This window comes from Bos mutus, chromosome 10, assembly GCF_027580195.1.
Source record: "Bos mutus isolate GX-2022 chromosome 10, NWIPB_WYAK_1.1, whole genome shotgun sequence".
Taxonomy (NCBI): Eukaryota; Metazoa; Chordata; class Mammalia; order Artiodactyla; family Bovidae; genus Bos; species Bos mutus.
In genome coordinates this window covers 63,929,319-63,942,274 of record NC_091626.1, presented here as the reverse complement: position 1 = coordinate 63,942,274, position 12,956 = coordinate 63,929,319, and the positions used below count along the sequence as shown (strand labels likewise).

The window sequence follows — 12,956 nt, the reverse complement described above, 5'->3', positions numbered from 1 at the left end:
TAGGAGGTAAGAAAAAGAAGTGATCAGGGTGTGCTGCAGCAGTGGAGAATGTTTAATTCCTGATTGTGATTTGAGCTGGGCCTTTGAATGATATGTAAAATTTAGCTAGCTAGTGACTTAAAGCATTGGGGAGGTCATACGAGGTGGGAAAAATAGTCATTGTAGAGGCATGTAGGTTGCTGCCTCTACAGTTAAGATAATAGCCTGATTGGTTCAGTGGGTATGTATAGGACATTGTGGGAAACAAAATTGAATGGATAGGGTGGGGTGAGATTATGGAGGCTTTACAAGTCAGGCAAAGGAGTTCAGATTTTGATAGGATCAGCAATGAATTGTCTCTACTTGAGTGGGAGGAGTGATATAACAGAGAGGAGTCTGGTAGCAGGAGGCAGGATGTTTGGAGGGAGTGGAGTGCAGGGAGAAGGCTATTAACACTGCCCCGTGAGCTGTGATCAGGGCTTAGTTGGCGGAATGGACAGTAAGACATAGAGCCAAGAAATTATAAAGGAAGAAGTGACAAGTAGGGGGAAAATAACAGGAATCAACAACAAGGTTGACAAATATGTGTGTATTCATGAAACAGTTGAGAATGAATAACTGAAGATGCCCCTGAAAATGAGACTTAAAAGGAGCAAAATACATGGCCAGGCAGAGAACAAACACTAATAAAACTGGGAAAGGATGTGAAGAGGGAGCTATCCAATCCAGTATTCTTTTAGTTTATATCTACTGTGTATCTGCATTCCTGCTGTGTAGGAAATGTTTGCTAGGAAGCAAACATTGGTTTAAAAATCCAGGACTGTAATGATCTACATGTGTATATCTTCCATGGGTCTATTGGTGCTTGAGGGTAAAATGGCATCATATTTAAAATAGTGACTGTATCAATTGGGGATAGCTTGGTGTCCTACCTATGTTCAAATCCTGATTCCACCACGTGTAACTGTATACTCCTGAATGAGCTACTGGAACTTTCTATGCCTCATGGTTAAAATGGAATAATAATAATAATATCTACTGTATAGTGGTATTGTGAGACTTAAGTGAGATGATACATGCTAAGTGCTCAAAACAGTGCCTAGAGGGTGCCAGATATTATCTAGGAGGAGTTGTAAGAGTAGTCTTAGTGGTGAGTCACAGTGCAGGTGAGCGCAAGTAGTGCACTTCACCCCGCTGAATGTAAATATCATAACCTTCAGGAAATGGGTCTCCAACCAACATACTGAAAGCATAGTTTTCCAAGGTAACTCCTGTGAAACTACATGTTTAAGACTAGAAGTACAGAGTGAATATTTGGGATTGGGGTTTATCCATTAAAGCCCAAATCTCACGTTTCAGGGAGTGTCACCTGGGTTCATGCAAAGACCATTTAATTAAAGCAGTACTCTGCAGATTGCATTCCTATAGGCACAGCACTTGAAAGGTAAGGGGGGAAATACTAGGTACCTACTGTTTGCAAAAGTATAAAATATAAAAGACTCAGATACTTTACATGAGTTAACAACATCTGGATTCCAAGTTGAGCTCCCTTAGCTCATGTTTTCTCTGTCACTCAAGCTGGATTTTATTATAGCCCTTATGCTGCAGATAAGTTGTATCCTAGGTTGGGATAAGTGGCCAGCTTACAATAAGTGTGTTTTGTCAAAGGAAGATTCCAAGTCACTTGATTGAAAACTGAAAAGCGTTAGAGTGCTTTCTGGCATGTGGGCTTCTCCAAATGCTTTCTGGAGTGGGCCATTCAGCCAGTAAATCAGTAACAGAGATTAGGGCATATGCAGAACAGGCCCTTTTATTTTCCCAGGAACTGGCCCCAATTTGTATTATGTTTTAATTTGTTTGTTCAAATCAAGCTTATAATTGTGCTTTTCCCTGGGTATACCAGAAGGCAAGCAGTATGGTGATGGGAATGTCAACTCTTGCCATTTGTCAAAGGAGTTGGAAGTTTCAGAGACTGTAGAATGGGGATCATTTCAGTATAGAAAGGAAAAACATGTCTAGCCAGGGATGGCCATCTGAATTTGGTTAGTGCTTTCTTTGACATAAAAGAGATGCTGCCTCCAATAGAATTATATGGTTTTGCCTACTTTGGGCTCAGATCCACATGTTCCCTAGAGCTGTTTACTATCCACCTGAAATGTTGATTGGGGCTTTTGTCATGGCATGAGGACAGGACGCAGGCCCTTTTTCTGGAGCCAGCCTGAGCAACATGGTGTAATGGGGACTGAAGAAACTCACACCCACATTTGGCCTTAGGCCACATACTCCCTCCAGGTACCATGGAGGGGCTCCTCAATTCGTGTCTCTAGAACAAAGCTTGAACTGCCACAGAGCAGATTGGAAGAAGGACTCTGCCGGTTTTTTCATACCCCATTTTTTTTCCCAGGGAGTCAGAATTGTAGCTTTTATTCCATCTCTGCTCATTGAGAATCCCTGGGAATAGTAAAATTCAGGCATGCCACAAAAATTCTTACTAAGTGGGAGAATCTGTCTAAACAGAAATAGGCTCAATACAATTATAATGGGAATGTGTTGTTCAGTCTCTAAGCTGTGTCCAACTCTTGGTGACCCCATGGACTGCAGCACACCAGGCTTTCCTGTCCTTCACTGTCTCCTAGAGTTTGTTCAAACTTATGTCCATTGAGTCTGTGATGCATCCAACCATCTTGTCCTCTGTCGTCCCCTTCTCCTCCTTCCTTCAATCTTTCTTAGCATTAGGGTCTTTTCCATAAGTAGGCTCTTTGCATCAGGTGGCCAAAGTATTGGAGCTTCAGTTTCAGCATCAGTCTTTCCAATGAATATTCAGGGTTGATTTCCTTTAGGATCTACTGGTTTGATCTCCTTGCTGTCCAAGGGACTATCAAGAGTCTTCTCCAGCACCACAGTTTGAAAGCATCAGTTCTTGGGCACTCAGCCTTCCTTATGGTCCAACTCTCACATCTGTACATGACTACTAGAAAAACCATAATTTTGACTATACGGACCTTTGTTGGCAAAGTGATGTCTCTGCTTTTTAATATGCTAAGTTTATCATAGCTTTTCTTCCTAGGAGCATACATCTTTTAATTTCATGGCTGTAGTCATCTTCTACAGTGGTTTTTGTGTCCAAGAAAATAAAATCTGCCACTGTTTCCACTTTTTCCCCATATATTTGCCATGAAGTGATGGGACCAGATGCCATGATCTTAGTTTTTCTTGAATGTTGAGTTTTAAGCCAGCTTTTTCACTCTTCTCTTTTACCCTCATCAAGAGGCTCTTTAGTTCCTCTTCACTTCCTGCCATTTGACTGGTATCATCTGCATATCTGAAGTTGTTGATATGTCTCCTGGCAATCTTGATTCCAGCTTGTGATTCATCCAGCCTGGTATTTTACACAATGTACTCTGCATAGAAATTAAATAAGCAGGGTGACAAAATACAGCCTTGATGTACTCTTTTCCCAATTTTGAAGCAGCCCTTTTTTGCATGTCCAGTTCTAACTGTTCCTTCTTGACCTGCATACAGGTTTCTCAGGAGACAGGTAAGGTGGTCTGGTATTCCTATCTCATTAAGAATTTTCCACAGTTTGTTGTGATCTACACAGTCAAAGGCTTTAGTGTAGTCAACGAAACAGAAGTAGATGTTTTTCTGGCATTCCCTTGCTTTTTCTATGATTCAATGGTGTTGGCAATTTGATCTCTGATTTCTTTGCCTTTTCTAAATCCAGCTTGCACGTCTGGAAGTTCTTGGTGTTAAGATCTTCTAGGCTTGCAAGGAATTTGAATTTTTCTTTAAGTACCATGAGAAACTTTTAGAGGATTTGAATCAGGGAAATGACAAAATTTGATTTGAAAATGACAGGCAAATACTGTGGAAGATTACTCAAAATTTATTTTTTAATAAATATTTCATTTTTACGTGTTTTAAGAAAAATGAAGGGCATTGAGATTTATTGAACACCTTTAATGTACTCCATATTGTTTTGGATATGTCTATGTTTCACGTAACTTTTAGAACAATTCTAGAGGTAATTCTTAGTATCTCTGTTCATCCTGATGATAAAACTGAGACTTGGAAAGATTAAGTAATTTACCCCAGCCCACATGGATAGAGCAACCAAAAATCAATTCCTGATGAGGAGTGCCGTGTTGTCGTAGTGCTTGAGTGTCTAGTATAATGCCTTGAACATGCTGCTGCGGCTAAGTCGCTTCAGTCGTGTCCGACTCTGTGCGACCCCATATAGACTGCAGCCCACCAGGCTCCCCCGTCCCTGGGATTCTCCAGGCAAGAACACTGGAGTGGGTTGCCATTTCCTTCTCCAATGCATGAAAGTGAAAAGTGAAAGTGAAGTCGCTCAGTCGTGTCCGACTCCCAGCAACCCCGTGGACTGCAGCCTACCAGGCTCCTCCGTCCATGGGATTTTCCAGGCAAGAGTACTGGAGTGAGGTGCCATTGCCTTCTCCAGCCTTGAACATAAAGGACATCTAATAAATCTTTGTTAAAATATGAAAAGAGCAAACATTTTCATTTAAGAATGTTATCTTCAACATCAAATGCCAAAATGATAGTTTAGCATAAGGAGTAAATAAAAATAATAGCATTAGCCCTACTTCAGTGAGGGTGTGAAAAGTTTTAGAAACTACCTAGAAAAACTCAGGACTTGTATTTAAATTAGGATCTGAGTCAGGGTTCAGTCATGGGAAACGCAATCCACTTTCTTAAGCAGAAAGAAATTTAATCCTGGATTTCAGTACATTCAGAATTGTTGGAGAGTGATATCTGACCTCTTCAGGACTGTGACTGAAATTTGAGAAGTCCTGGCACCTGAGTTACCTGAGAAATTTATGGAGAGTGACATCAGAAAGAAGACAAACTAGATTTTTGGCCCTCGTCAGAGAAACAGCAACCAGCATATACTCAACAGACAAGATGCCTGTGTGAAGACCTCAAAATTGTTGGGAAGGTTGGAAAAGGGGCTGCCAGGCCAGGATTCCCGGCTGACCCCCAGAGCAAATGACTATCTGACCTGCCAGGGGAAGCACCCTCTACCTCCTACTGCTACTCAGGAGCGGGATGTGACTAGAAGTTCATGGACTAGACTGAACACATCACCTTAGCTGCAATCAAACAACCCAGAAAGCTCCACCACCACCACCAGAATAGCCCCTCAGCAGTCACACAGCTGGAGCCTGGAGCCTGGACCCTGGGACACTGCTGAGGAATAGCTCCCATCTGCCAACAGCAGAGTAGAAGCAGCAGGAAAAACAGTCCCACCCTTATGTCCATCTTCCAAATCTCCCACACATGTATCTATTGGCAGGACTGATTTGCAAACCATACCCTGGCCACAAGGAGCCTGTAGAACATATCTTTCAGCTTTCCAACCTCTGTGTCAAAGAAGGCAAGTGGGATGGATGGTGGATACCAAGTTCTCACAGTGACATAGTCTTCCCCTTTCTGCCCAAATGCAGTATCTGCCACTTGGCAAAGCAGTTGTGAAACTCTTTAGGAATGTAGCCAACATGGTAGGGTTTGGGTTGACACCAGTCAGAGCAATGAAAGGCTGCATTAGCAGCTTCCTGTGTGAGAAGCTTCTTGGGTATGTGTTTGTCCTGTGATACTTCTTCTGTCCTCAAAGAGAAATGAACAGAGGATTTAGATTATGCCCTGGAAGGCCCCCAGAAGAACACAGTGTGATTACAGCTCACATGATGTCCCGCTAATCTTGCCAAGTGTTTAACCAAGTTCATAGCATCTGTGGATGGTTGGATTTTAAGAAGCCTGAGACTATGGGTCTTAGACGGCCTCTCACCAACCACCAGCTTTGAGAAGGTGGAGGATATCTTTCCTTTGCATCACAGCTCCCTTATATAAGAAGTTTATTTTCAGAGTGGACTTGGCATGAGATGAAGATTGGACAAAGCCAGTCTAGTAAGTCATACCATACCTTACTCCTCAGAAGTTTGAGATGAGAAATTTGAGAGCATGCCATGTCAGTTGAGGATACAACTCTTTTCCCCAAGTCCTCATAGAAAGACCTTGACTTGACTCTTGGCTTTAAATATAGAAGTTTGTTAATAGATTCTCATGTGTCTTTAGTGGCACTTGCACAATGCTGATCACTTTCCTGGTCCATTCAGACCTTTGCTTATCTATAGACTCAAACACAGGCTGCTTATTTAATGTTGAAAATGATAACTCCAGTGTTGAGGTTGCTTGTCCTTCTTCTGAAGATGCTGGTGATTCCCTTCTTTGTCATTTGGCATATATTATTATATTAGCCAAAAATCTCTGAACTTGCAGCCCTTAAGAGGAATGCTGTAATGCTATGTGGATGACATGGAAAGGTTGTAAGATACAGTATTAATTGAAAAAAAGCAAGGTTCAGAGTACTATATATAGTATGTATGTATGTATAGTATAAAAGCATCTTTATTTTTGAAGCACTGGTGAAATGTAGCATCAGCATTGCCCAGGAACTTGTTAGAATGCTGATTCTTAGGCCTAACCCCCGCCCCTCCCACCGCCCAGCACCCAGCCATTCTACTGAATTGGAAACTCTGGTTGTGGGGCTGGCAGTGTGACCTCCAGATGGTGAAGAACCACAGCTCTAGTGCGTCCTGTCCTGGGATTGTTTGCTACTATATGTAGTGTCCTAGGGATCGCTAAGAGTCAGACACGACTGAACGACTTCACTTTCACTTTCATGCATTGGAGAAGGAAATGGCAATCCACTCCAGTGTTCTTGCCTGGAGAATCCCAGGGACGGGGAAGTCTGGTGGGCTGCCATCTATGGGGTCACACAGAGTCAGTGACTTAGCAGCAGAAGCAGCAGCAGCAGGGTGTGTATCCCCACTCCCAGGTGGCACTAGTGGTAAAGAACACACCTGCCAAGGCAGGAGACATAAGTTTGATGCCTGGATTGGGAAGATCCCCTGGAGGAGGAAATGGCAACCCACTCCAGTATCTTTGCCTGGATAATCCCATGGACAGAGGAGCCTAGCAGGCTACAGTCAATGGGATTGCAGACTGGAATCATGACTAAAGTGACTTAGCACACACGCAGGGTATGTATGGGTTTTTAACACCTTTAAAATTTGCATATGATCCCAGTAAATGAATTACTTACATTTGTAAAGGATTTTGATTTCATTCTCCCTGATTCATTGTATTCATATATGTCTTTTCTTTACAAAATCAGTAAAAATTTTTAAAAAATTAAATGTACTGAAAAATGCTAGCAACTAGAAGAAAAAAAATATCTAGAGAACTATATATTAGGCCAAGGCTTTGCAGCCTTTGATATCCATACAGATTTCTGGGGGGCCTTATTAAAACGTGAGAGCTGATTGAGGCCGAGGTTTTGCATTTGTAACCAGCTCCAGGCCAAAGCGTTGGTCTGTGGATCACATTTTGAATGGCACACCACTGAAACATCAGCCATGGTTATTTCCTGAAGGTAAAATTATGGGAGATTTTCACTTTGTGCATTTCACCTTTGTGCATTGTTTGAATTTAATTTCTTGCAAAGAGCTATATTGGGAGAGAAGAGTAAAGAATTTAAAAATCTTTCATCAGAATTTGTCTTACTTCTATCTCTCTCTGCTCTGTAGGCTTAGCCTTTAAAATAGCAAAATTTCCAAGAGTATATCAAAACGAAACTCATTTATTGATCATATGCATCCCCATGCCACCCAGCTTATTGTGGATATAAATATTAAAGAGAAATGTTTTTTAAAAGTGGTGTTAGAGGGCACCTGAATAGGACTCATATTAGCTGGAATTTTTTTTCAGTGGAAAGCATCAGAATCCTAAGTAAAACAGGCTTAAGGAACCAAAGGAAATTTTCAAGAAATCCAAAGGAAATGATATTAATAGTTTCAGTCACGGCTGAATCTAAGTCTTCATCAAATGACATCCTTAGAAGTTGGTCTCTTACTCTCTCTAAGCTCCCCTTTCCTCTGCAATGGCTTTGCCTCCATGTAGTCCCTCTTTTCCTAGGGTGGCCACCAGAAGCAAGAGGTTCTATTTCACCAGATTAGCAGCCACAGCAAGATGAGAACTCCTCTTAGCAGCAAGTCCCATCAATGACTTCTGCTGGCGTGAACTCCTCTCTGGACCAATCTCCCCATCAATCTCTGACTAGCTCAGCTTTGCCACAGTTACATTTCTGAAGAAGCCTAAGGGTGGTACAACCCCACCCAAAAAAACTGAGAGGAAGGGATGATTCCCCAGAGGAGAACTAAAATGTTGATGTAAGAACAAGGCAAATAGATACAAAAGTGAGAGATGATGTTATATTACTGTGCAGATCTTGCAGCACAGTATTCTCCTTTTACTTATTTGGAAACCAGAGTAAATCACAATAGTAAACAGTAGACCCAAGATTTCCTATTTCTACCCCTTTGCTGTAGAAACCTCTCTACTGTGTTACCTCTTCTTCTTGGAAACTAGAAATGAATTGAATATGAAGCCTCTATAATACATGCTTACCACTGAAATGTCTTCTTAAACACTGTATTTCAGATATAAAACTTAGAGGAGCTGTAATTGCACATCGATCATCTTTGACTTTCCTACACTGACTGCTCATAGTAAGTAAGAAAACCACATTCCTTCTGTAATAGTAATTCTTGCTCCTCCTTTCCTCCTTGGGCAAACAAGTTAAAGCTTGACTAAGTGTAGCTGCTGGTCTACTTGGAAAAAGTTTGAGTCCTAACCAAGTGATTCCATGAGTGAGGTGGATGCTCTGTGGATGGAGGGGCTCACAGAAGTTTCTGATCTTCTTTTGTGGTATATTTTATCTCAGGAACTTGATTAATAGTCTAGACTTGGTCCTCCCTTTGGGCGGGCTTGCTGTCCTCTCAATTTTCCCAGGCACAGCATTATCCTTATGGACAGGTACAGGCATGCATCAGAAATCTGGAGGCTCGCCCAAAAAGTATGTCTGCTGTTTGTAAAGGAGCAATGTAGTAATTACTTATGACTAATGCAGTGGCAGCTCTTCCATGAGAAATTAAAACTGAAAAAGAAGGCTTTCCTCTGCTTGAAGGAAGGGTATTGGGTGAGCAAATTCTTGCCCTGGGAACTCTCTCTTCTCTTTTCCCCCAAACTCTACCCCTTTATCCCCAGACATCCTTTCTTAAGCACCCTACTCTGGCACTCAGCAAGCCATAGGAATTAGGAAGAATTGGCTGGAAGTAAATAGTCTGCTTGCTCATAGCAATTGCAAGTTTTCTTCTGACGATTCTGGTTCCAGGGGAGGGAGCTGAAAATTAAATCCTGAAGCCTGCCCCATTTGGAGAGCAGCAGCCTGGCTTCTGGTGGCCACAGCAGCAGGTAGGAAACAAATGATTGTTCTTACTTTTTGTTTTTTGTAAATCATGATTTGAAGGCAAATTTCATGTTAAGTATCAATATATTTGGCACAGAATCAACAAAGGATTTAAATAATATGATTTCTGTCCATCAATCATCCCAGACTAATGAGAGGACTGATTTCTTTTTTGGGGAGGGGTTGGCTTGGGTTGACCGATATAATAGTTGAAGTCTGTACCAGGAAGAAATTCATGCCTTGATGAATTAGACAGTCTCTGCATTCTCTGGATTTTCCCTTGTAGTGTGCGTGTTTGCATACATAAGTGTCCCATACTCCAGACAAACACTCACAAAAGCATAGATGATGATCTGGCCAGAAGACAGGCCCCCTCTGATGCATTGTTTTGTTCTAAATTTTTCAAGAGCCCATCAATGGACTTCTTGTAAAACACCACCATACATTTTTTAAAAAGGAAGTTATTTGAGACACCAATGTTAAATAAGTGTCAGTTACATTTATATCAGTTACACCCTCACTCTTTGGGTTGCAAAAAAAGACTTTTATATATTTTGGGGTCATGTACTTCTGTATAAGGGATATAACTTAGTAAAACTAGACAAAAGACCATAGAGGGAATATGATGAGCTGTTACAGAGTTTGTCATAACCAGATTCCGAATGTTGTAAAGATGAAATATGAGGTGTACATGATAGAATGAAGGAATAAAGGGAATATGGAAAAGAACAAAATGGAGTTCTATGAGAATTTTCAGGTCTATATTTTTCAAAGAAACAAAGTTTGAGAGTCAGCAACCAGAGAATCGATTCTCAGAGAAAATATCTGTGAATTGTGTTATGTTATTTTTTTAAATGACCATATATTGAGGTTGCTTGTTGTTTGCCATTTTATGTGTATGTTTGTATGTGTGTGTGAGAGAGAGAAGGCACTTTCCTGATACATGGAGTTACAGATCAGTGCTGGGATTTTTTTTTTTTTTAGTATTAATTTATTTTATTTGTCTGTACTGGATCTTAAGTTATAGCACTTAGGATCGTCCAGCTTTGTTGCAGCATGTGAATTCTTAGTTACAGCGCATGGGATCTAGTTCCCTGACCAGAAAGTGAACCCGGCCTGCTGCATTGGGAGTGTGGAGTATTAGGCAGTGGGTCACGAGGCAAGTTCAGACGCAGGGCTATTTTTCAATGAACTTCAGTAAACACTTATTATGTAAACATTAATTAGTACCTCTGTATTCTGGGCATTGTCCTAGGCCCTGGACTATATATATATATATATACACACACACACATATATACATATATTTATATATATATATATATATATCATGCTGCATTTCCTCTTCAGTAATCTTTTGTGTGTGTGTGTGTGTGTGTACTCAGTCATTCAGTCATGTCCGATTCTTTGAGACCCCATGGACTGTAGCCCACCAGGCTCCTCTGTCCATGGGATTATCCTGGCAAGATCACTGGAGTGAGTTGCCATTTCCTGCTCCAGAGGATCTTCCTGATCCAAGCATCAAACCCATGTCTCCTGCATTGCAGGCAGAGTCTACCATGAGACAGGAAGCCCTCAGTAATCTTTATGGAGTTGTCTTTTTGTTGGTAACACCTAAGACAAAAGTCTTTCAGCCCTGGGATTTCTTTGGAAGGAATGATGCTAAAGCTGAAACTCCAGTACTTTGGCCACCTCATGTGAAGAGTTGACTCATTGGAAAAGACTCTGATGCTGGGAGGGATTGGGGGCAGGAGGAGAAGGGGACGACAGAGGATGAGATGGCTGGATGGCATCACTGACTCGATGGACGTGAGTCTGAGTGAACTCCGGGAGTTGGTGATGGACAGGGAGGACTGGTGTGCTGTGATTCATGGGGTCACAAGAGTAGGGCACGACTGAGCGACTGAACTGAACTGAAGACAAAAGTCAGAAACCTTTACTTTACTTTCCTCTTATTTGTGTTATCAAAAGAAAGAGAACTCCAGAGATTTAGTGCAATTACTGGAACACAGCTTCTAAAGTGGCCTGGTTATCAAAACTACTGTGTACTGATCTGCTAGAAAAGCATATCTTGTCTTCCAGTTGGAAATGACAACTTGAAACCAAACAGTGCCTCCCAGCTTCAGTAAAATCCAGGGCTCTGATGCCGAGGACTAGCAGAGCTCTGCTGTCTGATTTGGGTCCTGTTGTGGGTCTCGAGTTCCCTGGCTGAGAGTGAGGCACTGGTCCTTGACAGGATGTTTGGCCCCAAGGTGGAGGCGATGCTGTCTCTGCACTGTTTTTTCCCCCAAACCCTGTGGGAGTGAGAGAGGTGGGGAGGGGGGTGGACAGAACTCCTGGCCCAGTGGAGGGGTCTTCTCCAGATGTCTCCCAGGGGACCTCCTTCTTCATTGTATATCATGTGTGAATGGCCCGTGTGTGTGTGTGTGTGTGTGTGTGTTAGTCATTCAGTTGTGTCTGACTCTTTGTGACCCCATGGACTGTAGCCCACCAGGGTCCCCTGTCCATGGAATTCTCCAGGCAAGAATACTGGAGTGGGTTGCCATTCCCTTCTCCAGGGATTGAACCTAGGTCTCCCACATTGTGGGCAGACTCTTTACCATCTGAGCCACTAGGGAAGCCCATGAATGGCCCCTGAGCCCTCAGCCAGCATGACTGAATCTCCTTGAAGACCAGCCCTGATGCCTCTTCTGCCCTGAGAAGCTAACTTCTAAGCTGGCCGAGACAGACTTGGGAACTAGGCTGATAGATGTGGATGCTGCACATCTGCGCGATGTGCAGATCATTACATCACATAATGATCTGCACAATCATTACAGGCATACTCCCTTCCTCTTCACTTCTCCCCTACAGCTGCCACTTTTTGTGGTTGACATCAATAATACCTAATTCCTCACTCTGGAAAATGTCTGAGTCGGTCATGACAAAGCCAAGGGCAGAATCAGCAACAACAACAGAACAAAAATAATAATAGCACCTACCGTGTGTGAGCACTGGCTGTGTGCCAGCCACTGTGCTAAACACTTTACATACATGATCTCATTTATTCTTTACAACCATCTATGAAGTAGGGAATGCTGGGATCCCCATGATATAGACAAGGAAACTGAGGCTTAGCCATTTACCTGTTGTTGGGAGATTTACATCTGAGTGCCAGATTCTAAAACATTCAACCACAGCTGTGATGTGAATGATGATCAAGTTTATAAACACTTAAGCATTAACTAAGAAAAGATAGAAAAACAGACCTGTGAAGAGGGTGCTGGGGCAGGTGGCCCTCTGGCTCCCTTGGCTTCCCTGCTCTTCCGTGATGCCTCTGGAAAGGTCTTCGAGAGACCACCAGGGAGACCAAAGGGCTCGTTCGGCTGCCTGTGGCTTCTCTCTGCAAGTGGCCTCTCATCCCTTCCTTTGAGGTCTGGCAGCTGACATTTATCTTGGTCTTTGTTTACAAACAGGGGTCATGCATCCTGTTCTTTCTTTGCTATTTGGGGCTGACTTTAATTCCAAAGAAGCATATGTTTTACTTCCACTGTGCTGGTGTTTTTGGAGACAGACTCCAGCCCTAAGAGGAGTCTGAGAGAGTCTATAACCTCTTCTTTCCCTTTCTGAGGGAGTCTATAACCTCTTCTTTCCCTTTCCTTGACTT

The 12,956-nt window shown here is 42.4% G+C and overlaps 2 long non-coding RNA genes across 2 annotated transcripts in view; one reads left to right on the top strand and one right to left on the bottom strand.

Annotated features, from left to right (window-relative positions):
• LOC138989528 (uncharacterized) overlaps positions 1-12,697 on the bottom strand; it is a 48,977-nt gene extending 36,280 nt beyond the window's left edge. The window contains exon 1 of the long non-coding RNA XR_011465818.1: positions 12,559-12,697. This is a non-coding gene — a long non-coding RNA (uncharacterized lncRNA). The remainder of the gene's footprint in view (positions 1-12,558) is intronic.
• Positions 5,789-9,282, top strand: LOC138989527 (uncharacterized). Its single transcript, XR_011465817.1, has 3 exons — positions 5,789-5,907; positions 8,503-8,570; positions 9,236-9,282. It is a non-coding gene; the product is annotated as an uncharacterized lncRNA (long non-coding RNA).
• Positions 12,698-12,956: the final 259 nt, after the last annotated feature.